Here is a 21406-nt window from a genome sequence, read left to right on the forward strand (position 1 = left end):
TGGCAGTGCCAGCACACAGATCAGCTTGAGTCCCCTCAGGCTGTGGCTTGGCCCAGCCTGATAAGCCCGAACAATGTGGCCATATTCCACGTGTGGGCCTCCTGAGAGCCCACTGCATCTCGAGCAGAAGAGGAGCCTTTCCGAGTCTCAAGATCGAATGGCCACAAACACCTGCTCCTTCTTGAGGCTACCTTGGCCTCTCTTGAGCCTGTCTACCACCTAGGTGGAGAAGTTAGTGGATTCTTTATCTTCTCATGTGGTAAATCAACTCAGCTGAAAGGGCAAAATGAAGCTTTGCTGAAGCAAAAAGTGAAAAGAACAAGTGGGCAGATGATGTACTCTGGGAAAGGGCCAGCATAGGGAGGGTGAGCAGGACAAAGTGGGGTGGGAGACACGCTGGTTTCAGAGTTGAAATCTTAGATCTTTTTAAGACATTTTGAGAAAAGAAATGGATTTTAGAGTCACAGATCCCTAGTATAGACAGCCTTATCTCCTCCTTTTGTAAAGACTAACATGCAATGCTTAACTGGGAGCTTGTCAAGATACTACTGATAGGAAAAGACAGTATTATAAATAAGCCTTTTCAATAACTACTTGTCCACTGCATCAACACGAGCAGTCATCTGTGCTGTGTTTTGTAGAAGACCTGGTTAATTCTTTTTGGAATCAATTTCTAGGAAATGCAAATACTTTAGACAACTGTCTAAAAGGCTTACAGAGGGTCTATGCAAAGTTAAAGGTTATGAAGCACATCAGTGGTTTGCCCTGAATCATTCATCCTGATTCATTTTGAGTTTTAGGAAACAGAAGGGATGATAATCTTATCACACTTGATTCATCAGCCCTATAGACACAGCAAAGATTATCACTATGTACTTTTCAGGTGACAAATAAGAGACTTCTTTATTCCTCTAGGTTTGATATATCCTTAGACCTTGAAAAGATCACCTGTATAAAAAGTGAAAATAGTTCACACAACATGTAATTCAGGCAGCAGGAGGTTATCTCCTTATCCATAGCATGATTCTAGGGCAAATTCTTATTTGTCTCTCTTTGTTTGAATGGCCAACAAGAATTCCCATCTTCTCTGTTGCAGATTAATCCTGCCCATAAAACAGCTTAGCGTTTTATTGCGTGATGAGGGCTGTACTGATTTACCTTGCCTGAAGGTTGCACAAGGAGAGAGACACAAAATAGACTTGCAATTCCTTTCTGCTTATCTGATTTTCAGCTATGACTTGTCATGGATATATGCATGCATGAGAGCTTTCTGGAAGGCTGTCTTTATTGAACTCCCATGGAGTAAACACTTCAGAAGAGCCTGGTTGCAACTGGACATTGGGACTATTCAGATATGCATTAAAAAAAAAACCAATGTCTTAAGATGAATATCATACAATATCACTTATATGTGGAATCTAAAAAAGGGTACAAATGAATGTATCTACAGAAACAGAAAACGAGTTATCGATATAGAAAACAAACTTATGGTTGCAGGGGGTAATGATGCGAAGGAGGGATAAATTGGGAGACTGAGATTGACACATACATATTACTACATAGCTTCCCTGGTGGCTCAGCTGGTGAAGAATCCACCTGCAATGCAGGAAACCTGGGTTTGATCCCTTGGTTGGGAAGATCCCCTGGAGAAGGGAATGGCTACCTACTCCAGTATTTTGGCCTGGAGAATTCCATGGGCTATACAGTCCATGGTGTTACGAAGAGTCAGACGTGACTGAGCGACTTTCAATTTCACATTACTATATATAAAACAGGAACTAATCAGGACCTCCAAATAGCGCAGGGGACTCTACTCAGTATTCTGTAATAGCCTATATGGCAAAAGAGTCTTCAAAAAGAGTATATATGTGTATGTGTAACTGATTCACTTTGCTGTACACATCCGGACCCAGGGATCAACCCAGGTCTCCTGCATAGTTGGCAGAGTCTTTACCATAAGCCACCAGAGAAGCCCAATGAAACCAACACAACACTGTAAATCAACTATACTCCAATAAAAATTTAAAAATAAGACAAAACCAAACAAAGGCCCCAATCCGCTAAATAATCATTGTCTCACAATGGCAAAATGTGGAAGTTTACTGACAAAGAATTCAAATAAATTTTGGAATAATTCTCTTTAAATGTCTTCACTTTTAAATAGTCATTTATAGTCATATGCATGGTAATGCACAGCCATAAAACAGCCTGAAACTAGAGGAAAGAAAAGAATAAATGAGATCAACATCATCTCTCATGATGCAGCCACCAAGCATCAACTACTTTATTATTCTGGTGTATTTCAACATTGAGGAACATGCATATGTTAAGTAAAAAACCTCAGTTTTGTGTATTTCCAGCCCCTTACAGCAAATCTGCCTCTGTGATATGCACTAAAAGAAATAAATTAGATTTTTTATTTGTGGTGAAGCTGATGAGTTAAAATACAACAGGGTACGTAAAGATCAAAGACGCAGTGAGGAAAGCCAGAAAATGTCTCACTTAAATATTTGAATGCAATGCATGATTACTAAGCCAAAGAAAAACTATTTATCTGGCCTGAAGAATGTTATTTAAATCCCAGGCTCATTCATGCTAAACAGAGGCAACATTTTCCATTCACGTCTCCAAGGCTTCTCTTCTCCTGGAAGTAACTCCCTTTTCTCCCCCTCTAGCATTCCTATTTATGGGCTTAATGCCCACAATTGAGAATGATAAGTTTAGAAGGTGTTCACTGCCAAAATGATGATATTTAAATGGTAGGACAATTTTAAACAAGGTGATTTTTTTAAGGTTGTGCCAACCTATAAATGTTACTCTTGCCATAAAACTATAAACTAAAACCTACTAATAAAAAGGCCAGAAGAATAATTATTTACAATGATGTATTAGAGAGTTTGAGCTACTTTTCTTTTCTGAACAAGTAAAATGGAACTGATTTTTAAGATTAAAAATGCCACATGATCTTCTACTCAACTAAGACTTTTGCTTCTTTTCTTGTATTCTCATTGTATTAACAACTCAAACCTGCAGAAGGATGTATTGGTGAAATCCTGGTACTTTGCTCGATGCAATCATCTAATACCTCAAAGAAAGCGCATGAACTCGAATTTTCATTATCATCACCTTCAAAAGTCAAGTGGAGTCACAGCCATTTGAACTGGGAAGACCCAGAGGGATCGGGTAGAGAGGGAGGTTGGAGGGGGGGATTGGGATGGGGAATACATGCAAATCCATGGCTGATTCATGTCAATGTATGACAAAAACCACTACAATACTGTAAAGTAATTAGCCTTCAAGTAATAAAGATAAATGAAAAAAAAAAAAGAAATATTCGCTGATCAGGGAGCAGTCTACAGATGATGACAGAATACATGCTTCTTTTTGGTTCTTCTGTGAACTATTACATTTACATCTTGAAAGAAAATGGATATTAGTACATCTAATATTTCTAGCGGTCTTATATTTCTAGCTTTTCTTTCAGCATTTAACTTTCTGAGCCAAAACTGCCTATATTACTATATCTGTATAGATATACAGATACAGAGAAAAAACTAGTGGTTATCAGTGGGGAGAAGGAATGGGGAAGGACGAGATAGGGGTTGAAGATTAATAGGTACAAACTACTATGCATGAAACACATAAGCTACAAGGACATGTTGTATAGCACAGGGAATCTAGCCAATATTTTAAAGTAATTTCAAACAGAATATAAGCTAAAAAATGTTGAAACGCTATGCTGTACACCTGAAACTAACATAAAATTGCAAATAAACTATACTTCACGTTAAAACAGACAAACCAACCAAAAATCCTCTACCTATTCTGAACCATGAGAAGAAAGTTATAATTTGGCTAATTTTGTAGAAGGAGAAAGAGCATGCAGGCATGTATTTGTTTTCTATGACATATAGGAACATAGAAATGGCCCATTTCTCAGAGGGAGGCTGGCCCGATGGCCTGTGAGCACACGTGAGGTTATGTGACCTGCAGTGCTGTATGTCCTCACTCTGTAGGCCTACCGCATGTGGCCCACTCATGCACTTACTGCTCTCAGCCTAATTCCCACAGTCAATCCTATTTTCTTGCTAAGCAGGCCCATCTGTTCCTGATGAACTCAACAATTATAATTTTTAGAGGCCCACATATGTGCACATGGGGTATAACTCCATTTCAAATTGCAGGGCTCTGCTTAACACCTGGCACAAGTGTTGTTGGTTTTTTTAAGTGAATGAGGCCACGACAATGGTAAGCAAGCAGGCAGGACACTGGAAGAGCAGGAGTTCTGAGATTTTCTTTCAGGTTTCTTCATGAGATGGTAGCTTGAAGCTGGGCAAAAGCTGCCATTGAATTGGAGGCTGGCAGTGGAGGGCTCATTCTATCTCAGAACCTGTATCCAGAACCTGCAGACAGAAGTGGGTAAAGGCTTTATGTGGAGCCAAAGGTGTCCAGGGCAGGCTGGGTTCCTCGACATCTTGGCCCAAGAAATTAAAAGCTTTCAAAAATACAAAACAAGTTCAGGAGAGATTCTGTTTTTTAAAAAATGTAGCACTGAAGTACCAATTATTAAGATGCTGGAAAGAAACAGTGGAAGGAAAGTTATTTAGAATTAATCAGCAAGGGAAATCAGATACTTTGAAGTTTGTGTGTGTTGTGTGTGTGCGTGCGTGTGTGTGTGCATGCACTCTCAGCTGTGTCTGACTCTTTGTGACCTCATGGACTGCAGTCTGCCAGGCTCCTCTGTCCATGGGATTTTCTAGGCAAGAATACTGGGATTGGTTGCCATTTCCTACTCCAGGGCATCTTCCCAACTCAGGGATCGAATCCATGTCTCCTGAATTGCAGGTGGCTTCTCTACCACCAGCGCCACCTGGGAGTGCTAATTACTTCCTTCTTTGCAGAGTGTTTTACATTTCACAAAGCATTTTAAAGTACCCCGGTTCATGTAGCTCTTACAATCATATGACAGGCTACATGGCACTAGTATTCCCATTATTCAAAACATGTAACTAAGATCTAAGTATACGTATAAAGAGATAGGACCAAAGGGGCTAGAATCAAACCCAGGAGTTTTTTCCATTAATGCTTATCCTGCTCCTAATCCCCTTCCTTCCTCTTTTTCTTTTACCTATTTCATGATTTTATGATGGATTTGGTGTTTTGCTGGGTGATATTATAGCTGAGGGGAAGACAGCCCAGAAAGGTACCCTTTCCATATGGGTTAGGTCAGTGAAATATGATTTTGAATCACATGTGCATGCTGTATATTTAGATTGAAAACTAAGAGTGTGAATTTTTATACTTAGGTAAACCAACTTTACAGCTGCAAAATATATTTGTAGTTTCCTCCTTGGCAGGAAGAAACAGCCTTCAATTTCATGGGCAGGGGGCAAGTGAGACCAAGATGAACTCATCCGTTCCTTGTCCACCCAATTTAAGGCTCTGATCCCTCACCTCACCTTCCAACATGCTCTGGATTCCTGGAGAGCTTAGCTGGAGTGAAGGTTTTAAAAGCATAGACAAGCCAGCTCTTATCTTTTTCTCTTCCAGCGGCTTCTGTTGTCCCTTTCTCTCCTCTTTCTCCATCTGATCCTCCACTACGTCTACCTATGACACCCAAATTTATGATTTCTTAAATACTTAATATATAATTATTGATAGGTTTACAGTAAAAGGAATTTATCAGTATCACTGGATACAGGTCAGTGAATACCCTGAAAGAAATGGCATAAATATTTGTTCCAATTCATCAGAAGCCTATGAGTTATAGCTCATAAGCAAGCCATGGATTTTTTTTTTTTTTTTTTTTTTGGTGACTCAGATAAATGGCGCTGGACTAGCAACTCTGTCAGCTAATCATTGTATGAACCTCATTGATTTTCATCAGTTAAAAGAGCATGATACCACCCTCTCATTTGCAGGGATTAACTGAGATGCCAAACGTAAGGTATGTAGCCCAGTGTGTCCTGAAATATAGCAGCTTCAACATGCTATACTTATTACTCTCATCATTATGACTTACTTTAAGTCTCTGTGTGTGTATGCTCACTTGACTCCATGGACTGCAGCCCTTCAGGCAACTCTGTCCATGAGATTTCCAAGGCAAGAACACTGGAGAAGGTTACTATTTCCTACTCCAGGGGATCTTCCCGACACAGGGATTGAACTCACGTGTCTTGTGTCTCCTGCACTGACAGGTGGATTTTTTACCATTGCGCCACCTGGGAAGCCCCTACTTTAGGTCTAGAATGGACATAATATAAAAGGGAAGGAAATGAGAAAAGGATGACTTTAGGATAGTGGAAGAATAGGAGATGGAAATGAGTTAATAATGTCTGAGAAGAATGAGAAGAAATGAATAGTAGGTATATTAATACAAGGAAATGATAAAGAAGAAAATTTTTAGAGGGAAGAAAAGAGTTTGCACAAATCACAGCCAGAGAGAAACCAAGAGGAAAAAAACATGGGAGTAAATGGACACAGAAAGGAAAGAATCAAGGTGAGAAGCGAAGGAAGATTTTGAAGAATGATACAGCTCCATCTTCTGCTGCTTCGTCAGCCCCAGTTAGCAGGAAGGGACTATATTTCACTCACGCTGAGTCACAGGATTTGAGGATGAACTTGGACAAGCCTTGTGGACCACAGGATGTATGAGAAAGATGCTGTGGAGGTCAGGATCCCCATCAGCTTGTTTCCCTTAGAAACCTGGCTGCAAAACAAACTCCCTTCAAAACAAAAGGCAGTTCTGATCGAAATGAGGATAAGACTTCCAGCAGTGAGAAGAGGTGGAGTGGCTCTCCACCTAAGCCAAGCAGGAAGAATGCAGCTCAAAGGCCGGGAACTTTGAGACTTTCCCAGAGAATGTCAAACAGCAAAGGCACAAGTCTTTGCCACAGGAAGAACGGTTTCCACAGTGTGGTCCATTCTGAATAAAGAAATGCAATAGATGATATGTGAGGATGCAATGGGAAGAATCAAGTGAAAAAAGGTCAATTTCCCCTCATAGTAACAACATCTCATTTTTCACTCTCAAGTTTTATTCAGCTTCTGCTTTAAAATATGGTCTCCCTTTCCTGTGCCATTGCCCTTGGAAATATCTCAAAAGACAGTTGATTTTGTAAAAGCACCTTCCATGGATTTTCACAGTAAAATCATAAAGCTGTCATCACCCAGGAGAGATAAATGTTCCCTGAGCAGGGGAAGGTTGCCTTTCTCCCATTAGCATAATTCCTACTGCTCTTGGAGACTATAAATCCTCTAATCATCATAGTTGAAAAAATAAATTGGTTTGGTTGGCAAATTTGGCAAGTCTTAGAATGGCAAGATACCAGTCTGTCTGGTGCTGTACCCAGGTCTACCACAGCAGAGTTAAATTCAGACAAATGCCACTTTGATGGCATTTAAAGGCAGTGACTGAGAGCTGCAATAGACATTTCTGAAAGGGAGAGATGGTGCCTTGCTTCTCTGCATCACCCGATGAGCGGTCCACTCTGCTTGGAATGTGTGATATATACCCTTAGGCTGCCTTGCATCATTTAACTTGTTAACCATGTGTGGTGCTTAGTCATTCAGTCATGTCCAGCTCTTTGAGACCCCATAGACTGTTGTCTTCCAGGCTCCTCTGTCCATGGAATTTTCCAAGCAAGAATACTGGAGTGGGTTGCCATTTCCTTCTCCAGGGGATCTTCCTGATCCAGGGATCAAACCCATGTCTCTTGAGTCTCCTGCATTGCAGATGGGTTCTTTACCACTTTCAGATTTTATCTTAGTGGCTAAGACTAGAAAATTCATACTAAGAAAAAAAGTTGATCTTTAAGAATTTTGTCTATACTTAAATTTGACAGTGAAATGATCACAGTGAGGATGAGTAGAAGATCTGGTCACCTCTTGAAATTCAAAACTCTTTGTATCAGCTCCAGCTGATAAAAAAGGAAAATCTTTCCCAGGACTCTTACCTAATGTGGTGATACAACACACTGTCTGGTAAATGTAATGTATGTCTTTTAAAAAGGATCTGGTAAACTGACTCATGTTTTTTGAAAAGAGTGTGATGATGAAGATGGTTACCCTGCATTCTTTAAGTACTTTATTCTTTCTATTGCCCCCACTATATATCCAAGTTAATAAGTGATAAAGCAAATATGTACCTAAGTTCAGCGGCAGGATGTGCTTTAAAAAAAGTGTTTTCTGAATTTGCTGCCATGTGTTAGGCTTTGTGTTTCAATAACACTCATGTGTGTGTGCTCAGCTGTGTCTGTGGACTGTGGCCCACCAAACTCCTCTGTCCATGGGATTTTCCAGGCAAGAATACTGGAGTGTGTCATTTCCTCCTCCAGGTGATCTTCCCAACCCAGGGATATCTCCTATGACTCCTGCATTTGCAGGCGGATTCTTTATGACTGAGCCACCCAGGAAGCCCACTGTAATAGGAGATTATATGATAATGGCTCAAGCAGAAAGGATACTTCCTGGAAAGAAGGTATTAAGACCTTATGTCCCTGTACATTAGGAAAATACAGCTTTCCACCCTGTTATACTATGAAGGAAGAGTCTGAAAATGTTTCCATGGTGTGATCTGAGGAACTTAATGTATTATTTTTTCTCAGGGATATTTGCATTATGAAGACAATGGGAAGAGCAGGGTCTGATTTAGCAGGAATCACATTTACATAGGGTAGATTTTAAGCTTCATTAGAGGACATAATTTCCTATGGGGCAGCTTCCCTGTGCCTCTCAATTAAACCTCAAATTAAAATTTAGAGCTGACTACCCATGCTGTTCACATGTAGAGTGAGTTCTAGGACCCTCAGCTTTGTACTCTCAGAAAGTCTATACACTGCTTATGGCTGCTAATAAACAGATGACACCAATAAGTTGGACGGGGTGGTTAGCATGTAATTCACATGTTTTGGTTTTTTAAAATCTGTTTTGGTTTTTAACTCTTATATACAGCTTACTTATTTGCCATACTGTGTGACATGTGGGCTCTTAATTCCCCCACCAGGGATTGAACCCAAGCCCCCTGAAGTGGAAGCGTGGAGTTTTAACCAGAAGTTCCTGTGGAAGGGTTCCGAACTGCTTTGCCATGTGGTGTTTCAGCTCCTGTTGTATTTCTTGCTTAATGAGCTGTGTTAAATTTTTACATATTCTCAGCCATAGTATGAAATAAGTTTCAAAATGATGATATCGTGTGGTTTAGATTCATATTTTTCCTTTAACATACACTTAATGGTTATTAGTTTAATGAGAGAGAAACAAAACTTCATGGTTTCCACTTACCCTGGGAGCTACAGATGATCTCAGTAATGTCAAACTGTCTAACTTCAAGGTGGCTTGCCTTCATCCAAACCCAGACCTCTACAAAAAATCTCACTTCACAGAAATGACCTGGGGTTTATCACTTTTGGAAATATCAAGGATTAGAAGGAAGAGGAAAAAATCTGGTCTATTTTTATAGGACGAGAGAACCATAACACACAAGAAAATCAGACCTGACACTGGGGCTGAGGTTTCCATTGCACTCGCCCCTGGTCACCAGGTAGATCAGGGGGCAGCAGGTGCATCTGTCCTCATCCCAGGATGTTGCTGTTATTCAGTCGTTTAGTTGTGTCTGACTCTTTGTGATCCCATGGACTGCAGCATGCCAGGCTTCCCTGTTCTTCACCACTTCCTGGAGCTTGCTCAAACTCATGTTCATTGAGTCAGTGATGCCATCCAACCATCTCATCCTCTGTCGTCCCCTTCTCCTCTTGCCCTCAATTTTCCCCAGCATCAGGGTCTTTTCTAATGAGTCAGCTCTTCACATCAGGTGGCTAAGTACTGGAGTTTCAGCTTCAGCATCAATCCTTCCAATGAATATTCAGGATTGATTTCCTTTAGGATTGACTGGTTTGATCTCCTTCTAGTCCAAGGGACTCTCAAGAGTCTTTTCCAACACCACAGCTCAAAGGCCATCAATTCTTCAGTGTTCAGCCTTCTTTATGGTCCAACTCTCGCATTCATACACAACCACTGGGAAAGCCAGGATGAGCTCAGTGCATACTTGTTACCACAGACAAGGAAGGTGCAGTATGCCAAGCATGGAAAAATCTAGATGATGAATCTGGATAGCTTCCAGAATGCTGAGTTGAAATGCACAGAAGGAGCAGTCACTCTTTATAGTACTCTGGGCACTACTCTTTTAATCCCATTTGTATAAGGAATGAAACCAATTAACTGTCATCTAGTAATGCAATTTATAAAAGCTCATTATAGACACTCTTTTCCTTTAACACTGAAGGCTGCTTGGCAGGAAAAGTACACATTAGTGAGAAAGTACTGATTTCTCTGAGCCTAGAACCAGGGCTCAGTTACTGAACAGAAAACCTAGTTAATCTGCTTACTGTTATCATGAAAGAAACAGGAAGGGATAAGTATCCTGACTCTTACTAGACACCATTCCATAATTGTCAAAGGCACTCTAGAAAAACTAAGCAATGCCAAGTGCATCTGTCTGCTTTATCCCAGCCTCTCTGTGGCATCTTGGACAGGTTCTAGCCCCAGCTCAATGTAATTCAGGAGGCTCTGAAACACCATCCTTGACAACAGGGACTTTGAGATAAGTTCTGGGGCAAATTATCCAGCTTCTTGAAGCCTCAGTTTCCCCGGATACAAATAGGAACAACAGTGACTTGAGAAAACTAGCCTGATATTAAATGTGATACAATATGTTTTCTACACAATGCATGGCTCATATGTAGTAAGAGTCCAGTAAAAGTTAGTTATTATTATACTATGTAGGATGGACAAACAACAAGGTGTTACTGTATAGCCCAGGGAACTATGTTCAATATCCTGTGATAAATCATAATTGAAAAGAATATAAACCATATGTACATATACACACACATACATTTACATATGTATAACTGAGTTAATTAGCCACACAGTGTAACACAACAGTGTAAGTCAACTATACTTCAGTTAAAAAGCCACTTCCCCGGTGGCTTAGTTGGTAAAGAATCCGCCTGCAGTACAGGCGACTGGTGTTCGATCCCTGGGTCGGGAAGATCCCTTGTAGAAGGAAATGGCAACCCACTCTAGTACTCTTGCCTGGAAAATCCCATGGATGGAGGAAGCAGGCAGGTTACAGTCCATGGGTCGCAACAGTCAGACATGGCTTAGCCACTAAACCACCACCACCATGTACGTATAACTGAATGACTTTGCTGTACGATGAGAATTAACACAACATTGTAAATCAGCTATACTTCAGTTAAAAATAAATAAAATTTATTATTATTAAACCAACTAGCTACGTGAACCTCCTTGGGGGCCTATTTCTTCATTAGTATTATATTAGTGCTTCTCAAACTTTCCCACTAAGGTGTCCCTAAGACCATCTGGTCAGAGTGCATCCCCTGGAGGCCGGCTGGCAGTGTAAACTGAAGAGAGAATTCTCAAGTGAAAAAAAGTCCCTTCCATTTGTCTTACATTTTTGTAACAGCTTACATTTTTTTTTCTTACAAGTTTTCTTAATCACATTTTGCATTCTGCTTCATATTAAATCTTCATCTAAATATTTTTTTAAAATGTCATGGTTCAATTTGTCTTCAACCACCTTTGACACTTCAGGAAGAAGAACTTCGATCATCTTGCGGCTCTGGGTCCCTTCAGCCCACCCACAGGAGTGGGTGGCCCCGTGGGAAATGCACTCCATGGATCCCTGCTATGCAAAGTGTGGTAGCAGCATCCCTAGGAGCTGCTGGGAAATGAAGAATCAGGCCTCACCGCAGACCCACAGGAGCTGAGCTGCATGTTAGAAAGATCCTTGGCTGATTAGTATGCATGTTAAAGCTGAGAAGCATTGAACTTGATCATCTCCAAGGAACTGCGGGCGCTAACCTACTGTGATTAAGTAAGATGGAGAAATCAGCAAACAGTCATTGAACATCTAATGCGAGCCTGACATTGTGCTAAATGGTGTGAGGAACGCAGAGATGACAGTGATATGTCCTCCCTCTTCTGAGGGTTTTCTCACTGGAAACCAGGCAGGAGCGAGCAGTGAGCTGGTCCTACAGGAACCTGCCAGCTGCTCCATCAGAAACTTACTTAGCTATTCTTTAGAGATCATCCACTTGAAAGAGAAGTGAAAAATATAGGAGACGGGTGCTCTTTACCTGGAAATCTTGAAAAAAATGCCTTAATTGTCTATCTGTTCTCTTCTCTACTTCACTACCTATCTCCAGCCCAATTAACAATTGCTCGGTGTTCTAATATATTATGCCTACATCCCTATACATATCACTAGTGTTGAAAAAAAATAAAAGAGCTGGTGTGAACAAGAAATAAAAACCCATTTTCAAAAGACCAGCAATAAGCAGTGTTCTTACGGCAACTCTCAGGGCACGTAACGAGCTGTGGCGCTCTGCAGACGCCTTATGCAGTTTCATCTCTGACATGTGCTCATCTGGCTCTGTCGCTAGTAATTCATGGGTTCGTGGGAAGCTGCCAGGCAATGAATGCTCTTCTGTACTTTATAGAGCGCTTATTTTCTCTCTAGGACAGTGCCATGCTGAGCAGTATTTTCACCTTAATACAATAGGATGTGTCATGTTAGGAAAGATGGTCAAGCAGAAAAGGCAAAAAGTCAATGTAAGCCCAGTTGGACTGTTTCTCCAGATACCTACAAGGGGGCCTGTGTCACTAAAAGGGACAAAGGTGGTGGAGCATCTTCTATAGTATGGCCAGATAACAACAGAACTGGTGGGTTATCTAAGATGATGGGCTAAGATATTCTTTTTTCTTTTTTGGGGCCATATGGCATGTGGGATCTTAGTTCCCTGATCAGGACTTGAACCTGTGCCCCCTGCATTGGGAGTACAGTATCTCAACCACTGGACCACCAGGGAACTGGTTAATCCCAAGGGCTGAGGGATTCTGTGAGGAGGTTCCTCTGACCTGGGAACAGGCAAAGAAAGGTGGCTTTCTCTCCTGCGCCTCCTAAGAATAGTTCCCTCACTTCCTAATATGTTTATATCTCGGTCCTTTTCCTGCCTAAATTCCTGAGCCTGATATCAGTACCAGCCACCCAGCTGTCCCACATGCTCACTCTGAAGCCCATCCCATCCAGCCTGCATCCCTGTCCATTACTTAAATGGCACACACAGTCTACCCATGACCTTTTAAGCTTTAAGTCCAATGGCCTTCCAAGAGTTCTGCTTCTACTAGACTTTTCTTCAATATTTGAAATGGTTTTGTCTTTTAACATCTTCTCTTCCTTTGACACCTCATCATTTGGCTTCTTTTCAACATATCTGGCCTTCTCTTCTGTTTTGCCTTTCATGATTTAACCCTTCACCCTGTCTGTTAAACACAGCCACTTTCTGAGGTCCAGTCTCTGCCTCCTTTAGCTACACTCTCAATTTTATATACTCATCTACTCCCATAGCTTCAAATGAGGCTCCACTGAAAATACCTCCAGGATATAGACATAAGCATCTGTGGTTTCTATTCCTCAGAATCCAGTAATGAATTTCCCGCTGTCTCCCTGACATTTGCAGATAATCAACAATCTCTCCATTGACTTGCATCTAATTCTTGCATCTGCCTTTTATCCTGGCCTGAACCCTGGTCTTATTTGGACCGTGAAGCCTTCAACGACTTCTAAGCCTGTAACAATCCCCCTGTTCCTACTGATATGTGCCAGTTAGGATTTGCAAAGTAGTCTTTGCTCTTTGGTAGTTTTTTATTTTTATTAATTTTTTAATGTATTTATTTATTTTTGGCCATGCTGCATGGCATGTGGGATCTCAGTTCCCCAATCAGGGATTGAACTCATGTCCCCTATGGTGGAAGTGTGAATTTCTAACCACTGGACCGCCAAGGAGGTTCCTGTTCTTTGGTATTTTACAGAGCTACTTTTCTCCCCAAGAAGGTTCAGCATTGAGAAACATTTGACACTGTACAGAGTAAGATTTCTGCCTTGCATTATTCATTCATTTAACAATTATTTATGGGCTATCTGCTGTGTGAGAGGCCCTGTTCTATGTGCTAGGAACAGGGGTTGACAAACAGGGTTTGCCATCAGGAAGCTTCTATTCTGCAACAGGAGGGGGACCTGGCCAATAAAATATATATTTATTTTATATATCTATCTGTGGTGTTAATCAGCAGAAAATGACCTGTTTGTAGAGAAAAGCTACTTATTTAGGAGTTGCCCAAGGGGGCCTCTCTGAGAGCCTGATAGTGGAAAGAGGTCCAAGGGAAGAGACAGCAAGGCATGATGACAACTTAGGAGCAGTAATATCAGGCGGCCCCCCAGAGAGCACCTGTACTGTGTGGGAACACAGAGATGAAGCCAGTGTGGGAACACAGAGATGGAGCCAGTGTGGGAACACAGAGATGAAGCCAGTGTGGGCCAGGCAGGGAGGGGAGAGGAAGGTTGTGGGAGGTGACACTGGAGAAGCATCAGGGGCACCTCACCTGGCGCTCAGCGGCCAGCAGAGTTTAGATTTTATTCTGGATGAGAGAAGAGGCTGATGTAGAGCTTTGATTAAGGGTGTTGAGAATGTAATGGATGTAAGTGTAAGCACTGTGCTGGCTGCCACATTGAGAATATGGAAAAACCTGCGTATTCCAAGATGGAAGCAGGGAGCACAGGGAGAAGATGATTAAAATGACTCAAACGAGAGCTGATGGTGAACTGGACTGGGAAATAGGTGTGGGGCTGGTAGAATTGGCTGGTTTTTTTTTTTTTAAGAGAGAACCAACAGCAATAGGAGAGAAAGGAAAAAGTAGGATAACCCCAAAGTTTTAGACCTGAGCAATCGGGAAAAAAAGAGGTGTCAAAGACAGAAGGAGCAGGTTTGGAGCTATGGGAATATGGAATTTGGGTCTGGACCTTTTAATTTTAAAGTGTGCGCATCAGGCAGAGAGTCAAGGCAGCAATTTGTTATATGTGCCCTAGTTGCCCCTCTCTTAGTCGACTAGTGCACTGAACATAGAACTTTTAAAACGCTGTGTAGCAAAAGGAAATGGATCCCACAAGGGAAGAAATGAGGCATATCATACAAGCTGCTACTGCTGTTTTGCACACTAGACACTGAAAACAGCCACCTACTATATACAGAGGTTCCTATCGCATAATTGAGGTATTCCTTCCAACAGGCCTAACCATTTTCATATATTTAAACCAAATTATTTAGGTAAAATTCAGGCCTCTTTGTCTTACTTTCATTACAACAACTATTAGTGTGATGTGAGAGGAAATACTTATGCAGTTGAAGAATTCATTTACTTGGTTTACAAACAACAGTGAATGAAATAGACTACAGTATGAAGTGATGGATGCTAAGAAAGAAAATGGGGAACATGCCTTTCATCAATGCAGCAATGGAGAGAAAGGCTCTAAGAGGTGGATCAGCTAAGTAATCTGACCATGGACCCCTGCCAGGAGACAAAAGAGCCTAAAGCAAATAGCTAAGTGCACCAAAATGTACACAAGTCCACACAACTGATTTCCAGTCTCTGTTCATTATTTATGGAATAACTGGAAACTTACACTGAAAGCACTTCTTGTGATGTTTGTTCATTGTGAGACCCCTATCTCTGAAAAATGTGTCATGACTTTCTTTCCCCTGTGACATACAGGTAAAATCACTGTTTTCCACTCCCTCACACTTCTTCACCCCTGTGATTGCTTTTTGCTTTCCTCTACTTCATCTTATTCTAGTTTTATTTCTTCAATTCTAATAGAAAAAAAAGAGTACAGAGGAAAGAGGAAAAACATCAAAACTTAAATATATATATATATATATATATAACTTTAGATGTTCTTCTAGAAAGATGAGGTTCCATCTGGGTGCATACTTAATACCTATTTGTTCAAAGCAACAGTAGTATTAACAAATGTCCTAAAACAAACTACAACAGCATTAGGATTTTCAGCATTTGCATTTCTCTGATGAACTTAAAAAATATGCGTAACTAGAAGACTATAAAAAAAGTCTCTTTTCTGCTCCTCATGCCAGAATGCAAATGTCACCAAACACAGTCAACATAAAAATACCAGCATAAACTCCCCTTATACCTTATCATGTGGAAATAATAGTTTATTTATACTCAGCTCAGACTAAGACAAATTGGTCAGATCTACTGTGCTGCCAGATAAATAAACAAACATTTCAGTTCCTTCAAAGTGTAATTTTTCTAAATCTGAAAAAAATAAAAAAAAACTGCTGCTCTTGAAAACACAAGAAGGATCAACTTTTGGTAAAAATTGGGACCCTTTTCACTGTTTTCCTCATTTCTACGTTACAGTAAACTCCACTTAAGGAGTCCATTATTATCATACATTATTAAAGCACTTTATAGAGGGTGGAAATAAACAAAGAAATTAAGAGAAAGGCCTTTGTCTTTATTCTCCTGCCTGATTCCAATAAGCATGTACTTGGACAATTAAAAACGACTGGATGAGAGCCAACTCAGACAGCAGGCATGAAATCAGCCTCAGAAATGATTAATCAGAACACACCCTCTAAGAACCGATGTGCGAACTCACAACACAAGGGGCTGAAACCTCCAGTGCTTATTCCAGTCACTCCTGATGCAATTAAACTCCCCTGGTGAAAAAAATTAAAGTCACCTAGTCAACAGCATATATTCTCTTGGAGGATCTCAGGAAAAATGACTTTCAAGATTCCGCAATAAAAGTATTCATTAAACCCATTTACTTGAATAAAACTATTCTTAAAGATCATCAATAAAAATATTCCTTATTTTCTACCTCTTTATGTCAGTTCATTTTCAAAATGCTGTCCATCAAATCAAAGAACTGCGGATAAGTTAACATCAGAGAAGCTAATATTTCCTTAATTTGGGGTTTTAAAAAAAACATGGTTGCTGCAGCAAGATATTAATTGTTTTTTTCACATAAAAAGTATAAAATAATTATTAAAGATGATTGTACACTCTTACGAATGACCAGTATAACACTGTAAAGGTTTGGAACATCAACAGTTAGTTTGTAAATGTGAGCTAATGAACAGATGAATAATCTGTTCTCAGATAATGATAATATAAGCTTCACTGGAAACTATCCAATATTAGTTATTTACTGAGATGTGACAACAAATTAAGTACTGTTATCTGGTCAACATAGTGGCCATTCTTCTGTTTAATTTCATTGATATGAACGGAAACATCTTAAAAATATAGAATGGAAGAGAAAAATGAAATGGAGACACAGCAATGTATTAGTAGCAATACTGATTCATCTTAGAAGTGGCTTCATATCTTATAAAAGTGTGCAAATTAATAAATAGAACCACTACTGCTTGTTCAAAGGGTGGTAATTATAACCACCAAGCTAGAGCTGAAAGAAACCTTCAGATTTGTAGAGTCCAACTCTCACATTTTACTAGTAGCAGAATAAAAACACAGAGAGATTAGGGATCAAGTGCCCAAGTGACAGTAATTAAGACAAAACACAGATTGTATACAACATATTCTTGGTCACAATTCCTTTGGCCCTAAATTCTGAAACCTTGCATGTTACTGATACATCTGTTTGAGTTATATGATAGTCATACAATCAATCTAATACAAATGACAGGTCGGCCCAAGGGGAAGTGATAAAAAAGGAAGAAGCTATTAAGTAGGTGAGACAAAACTCAAGTTCATGCTAAAGTCTTTGCTACACTTGTAAGGTTTTCCCTCAACCATGTACACACCATCATTACAGCAAATGCTTAGCTTTCCATTTATTTTCCTGTACATTCTGTATTGTTTCCTGTCAAAAATGTTAGAGCTAATAGTTGGAGTATCATTTATTTTACCGTAATCTCTATATTTTTCATGTAGAAATATTGGCTACACAGAAGAGAAAAATGTTCTGACCTAAATAACTGACAGCAGGTAATTGGAGGAGAAATTACATTTCATTTCTTGTAAGTTATACATTTGCTCACTCCTAACCTGGAAGGTGGTAATAACTCCCTAAACTCCTCAAAAAGCTAAGGGGATATGCCTGTTCCACCATTCAGGCTCCTTTGCTTAATCCTAGTAGAGGAAATGTTTTTACGCTTAAAAGCTCAAAAGATACGAGTGTTTACAGGGGTTTTCACTCCATGATTTCCAATCTGATATGTTTAACTTTTCTGTCCAGGGCACAACACTCAGGTTTTAGACTTGACCCTGTGGCCCACGATGTGAATGTCCTTTTCTGTTAGGTAAAATTTTGGATGTCTCTTGGAATCATTTTGCTTCTTACCATCAGTTTTGAGAAAGTGCCTAATATGGGTAAGTTCCCCTTCACTCTTTTTTGGAATTGTGATAACGTGGTGAAAAATCTGAGAGGTGATTCTCATCAAAAGAAAGCCCACTGGTTTCATTAGAACCCTCCCCATGACTCCATCCCAGCAAAAGATGGTGAGATCATCATGATTTTATTAACCCCTCTTCCACAGGCAGACAAAATTTTAATCTCTTGAAACAGAAGATAAAACCACACTGAAAGAAACAATCCTGATGTAATCCCTAGTGAATTAAGAAACCAATGTTATAATATCTCTAAGAATGGAGATTGATTTTAAGGCAAAATTTTAAAAAAATTCCAAGGCAAAATTTTTAAGAAAGCACTGTTTTATGGAAGCTCAGTAATTCATATTCTAAAATTTCTAAAACACAGCCAAGCATGAGACACAGGATGAGAAATGACCAAAGCATATGTGTAGTGTGTCCTGAAAAATAATTGTGAGCCAAGTCAAACTCTCTCTAGCTGAGAAGAACAGCCAGCAAGTTCAGGATTTGCCTTCCTATTAATACTTGTATCATGAAGGATAGTCATTTCCTATTTAATGGCATCTGTAACTTGTCTATTCACAAACACAGGCTAAGTCTAGCTATAGAATGCCAATCATAGCTGTGTCACTCAAGCATGTCATAATTTACTGAAGACTCTAGTAATGCTACAGTTTAATGAACAAGCCTCATGCCCAGGGCACAACACTCAGATTTTAGACTTCACCCTGTGGCCCACGATGTGAGTGTTCTTGGAAAGAACTAGGTATTCCCTGTGAGCCATGAATTCCACCATCTCTAAAATTCATTCAAGTCCTAACATCCTATAGTTTCATACAAGCACATTTTGGTTTTAACAAATTGCTATAAACAAGGGGAGAACAATGCATTTGGAAGTCATCTAAGTTATATATTTGAATAAGAGTAAAAAATAAAAAAAGATCTCACCCACTTGTGAATATTAAAAGACACGTTGCTAGTGAAAGTTTCTCACGGTTTGTTTTGACTAGGATCTACATGAGAGCAGGAAAGTGACTCTTATTTCTATCTTTTTGAAGGTTTTACCAGGAGGAGGCAGGAGGAGAAGGGGATGACAGAGGATGAGATGGTTGGATGGCATCACTGACTCAATGGACATGAGTTTGAATAAACTCCAGGAGTTGATGATGCACAAGGAGGCCTGGGGTGCTGCAGTCCATGGGGTCGCAAAGAGTCAGACACGACTGAGCGACTGAACTGAACTGAAGGCAGCGAGGCTTTCTTTGGCTGATGTCTGAATATTAATTCTGCATCTCAGAAGCTTTTTGCTGAACAGAATGAAAGCTCTCAGTGGGCAGAAACTTCTGTTCATCACTATTTTTCTTGTGTCTGGTATAATGCCTAGTTCATAGCAGGTACTCAGTAATACATAAACACACATATAAATAGCAGGTTTTTTTTTTTTTTTCTTCCATGATCTTGGTAGGGGAAATCAGGGAGAAAAAAGGGCACAGGAAAAAAATAGGATTTTTTTTCTACTAGCCTAATGACGCAGTGGCCAAGGAGCTCACAGTGAAAGAGGTGGGAAAGTAGCCAGAGTTGTGGACAGCGGTGACAGTGAGATGCAAGGAAGGGGAAGTGAGAAAACCTGTTCTGTATCTTGAAAACCCAAGAGCTTCTTCTTTACACTGGACCCTTCCTCTTCCTCTTCTTCAGAACAGTATGTGGAGTCGGATTTAAAAGACTAAATACATTGACATATACACACTACTACATAAAAAACAGATAACTACAATAATAAGAATCTACTCCATAGCACAGGCTTCCCAGGTGGCACTAGTGGTAAAGAACCCACCTGTCAATGCAGGAGACATAAGTGAGACGAGTTTGATCCCTGGTTTGGGAAGATCTCCCAGAGGAAGAAATGGCAACTCACTCCAGTATTCTCGCCAAGAAAATTCCATGAACAGAGGATACTGGAGGGTCATAGCCAACGGAGTCGCAAAGAGTTGGACTCGACTGAATGTCTGAGCATGCACTCATGCATATAGCACAGGGAACTCTACTGATACTCGGCCATGACCTGCATGGGGAAAGATGCTAAGAAGAGTGGATACCTGCGTATGTATAACTGATTCACTTTGCTGTATACCTGAAACTGACACAACATGGTAAATCAACTATACTTCAATAATCATTTTTTTAAAAAGACTGAACACACACACACACACACACACACACACACACATTATTAAAGGTCTTCCTGTACCTGCCCACACACCCAATGTGGTTCTGGCACCCCCATTACTTTCTCATCTTCATATCTGAATCCACAGACTTTCAATCCTGTCTCCTCACCCAACTTCACAAAGACCCATTCCCTCTTTTCCATACCATCTTAGCATCTGTATTCTAATGAATTCTAATGGAATACTCTTTTTTTTTTCCCCCTCCTCAAATTCTCAGAACTAGCAGAGATTACATTCAAGTTTCTATTTGGTTTAAGATCTCCCAGAGCAAAGCAAGCCTCAGGATGGCCAGCAAAATGTATCATTACCTTGAACCTCAAAAAACATAACTGATGAGAAAAACTGAAATACCACCAATCACATTTCTACAGCTGCTAGAAATGCAGAGATTCTCAGATTATTCACTCAACACAATGCTCCTTGTCAGCAGATCTTTAATGATATTACTAAAATTGCTAAATGTGCCCCTTCTAAAGAAAACCTATTGATCTTGACAAGCTGTAGGACTTGCTAGCTTTTCTTCAGGAGAGACTCCTGCACATATTTGTCTATTTTGTGTGAGTGTGCGTATGTGGAATTTTGCTAGTAAAAACTATACAAAGCAGTTTGTGAATAATTTCACTGCATGTTTTCTTTTAAACTGTTCTTTTCAGAAAGTAACTTGTTTGGTATAACTGCTGAATAGATGACTCTCTACCGTCCAACTGACTCTGATGTCAATAAAGTTGTATTTGGAGGTACAAGCCAGGTCTTGGCTCTGTCATGTTTATGCTCTAGGAGGTTAACGCGATTTAGGAACTAATATTCAGTGCAAGAGGTCAGAGAACTGATCTTCCCACTTTTAGTTCTGCTGCTAATAATTTTGTGTTTGCCTCTGTTTAAGTTGCACAATCGCCAGG

At 40.1% G+C, this 21406-nt stretch overlaps 1 protein-coding gene and 1 non-coding gene across 10 annotated transcripts in view; both read right to left on the reverse strand.

Annotated features, from left to right (window-relative positions):
* Window positions 1-21406, reverse strand: part of CHRM3 (cholinergic receptor muscarinic 3) — a 540213-nt gene that overhangs the window by 105122 nt on the left and 413685 nt on the right. The gene's annotated exons all lie outside the window — the stretch shown is intronic.
* TRNAG-CCC (transfer RNA glycine (anticodon CCC)) lies at window positions 12818-12890 on the reverse strand. Its single transcript has one exon. It is a non-coding gene; the product is annotated as a tRNA-Gly (tRNA).

This window comes from Odocoileus virginianus, chromosome 7, assembly GCF_023699985.2.
Source record: "Odocoileus virginianus isolate 20LAN1187 ecotype Illinois chromosome 7, Ovbor_1.2, whole genome shotgun sequence".
NCBI lineage: Eukaryota > Metazoa > Chordata > Mammalia > Artiodactyla > Cervidae > Odocoileus > Odocoileus virginianus.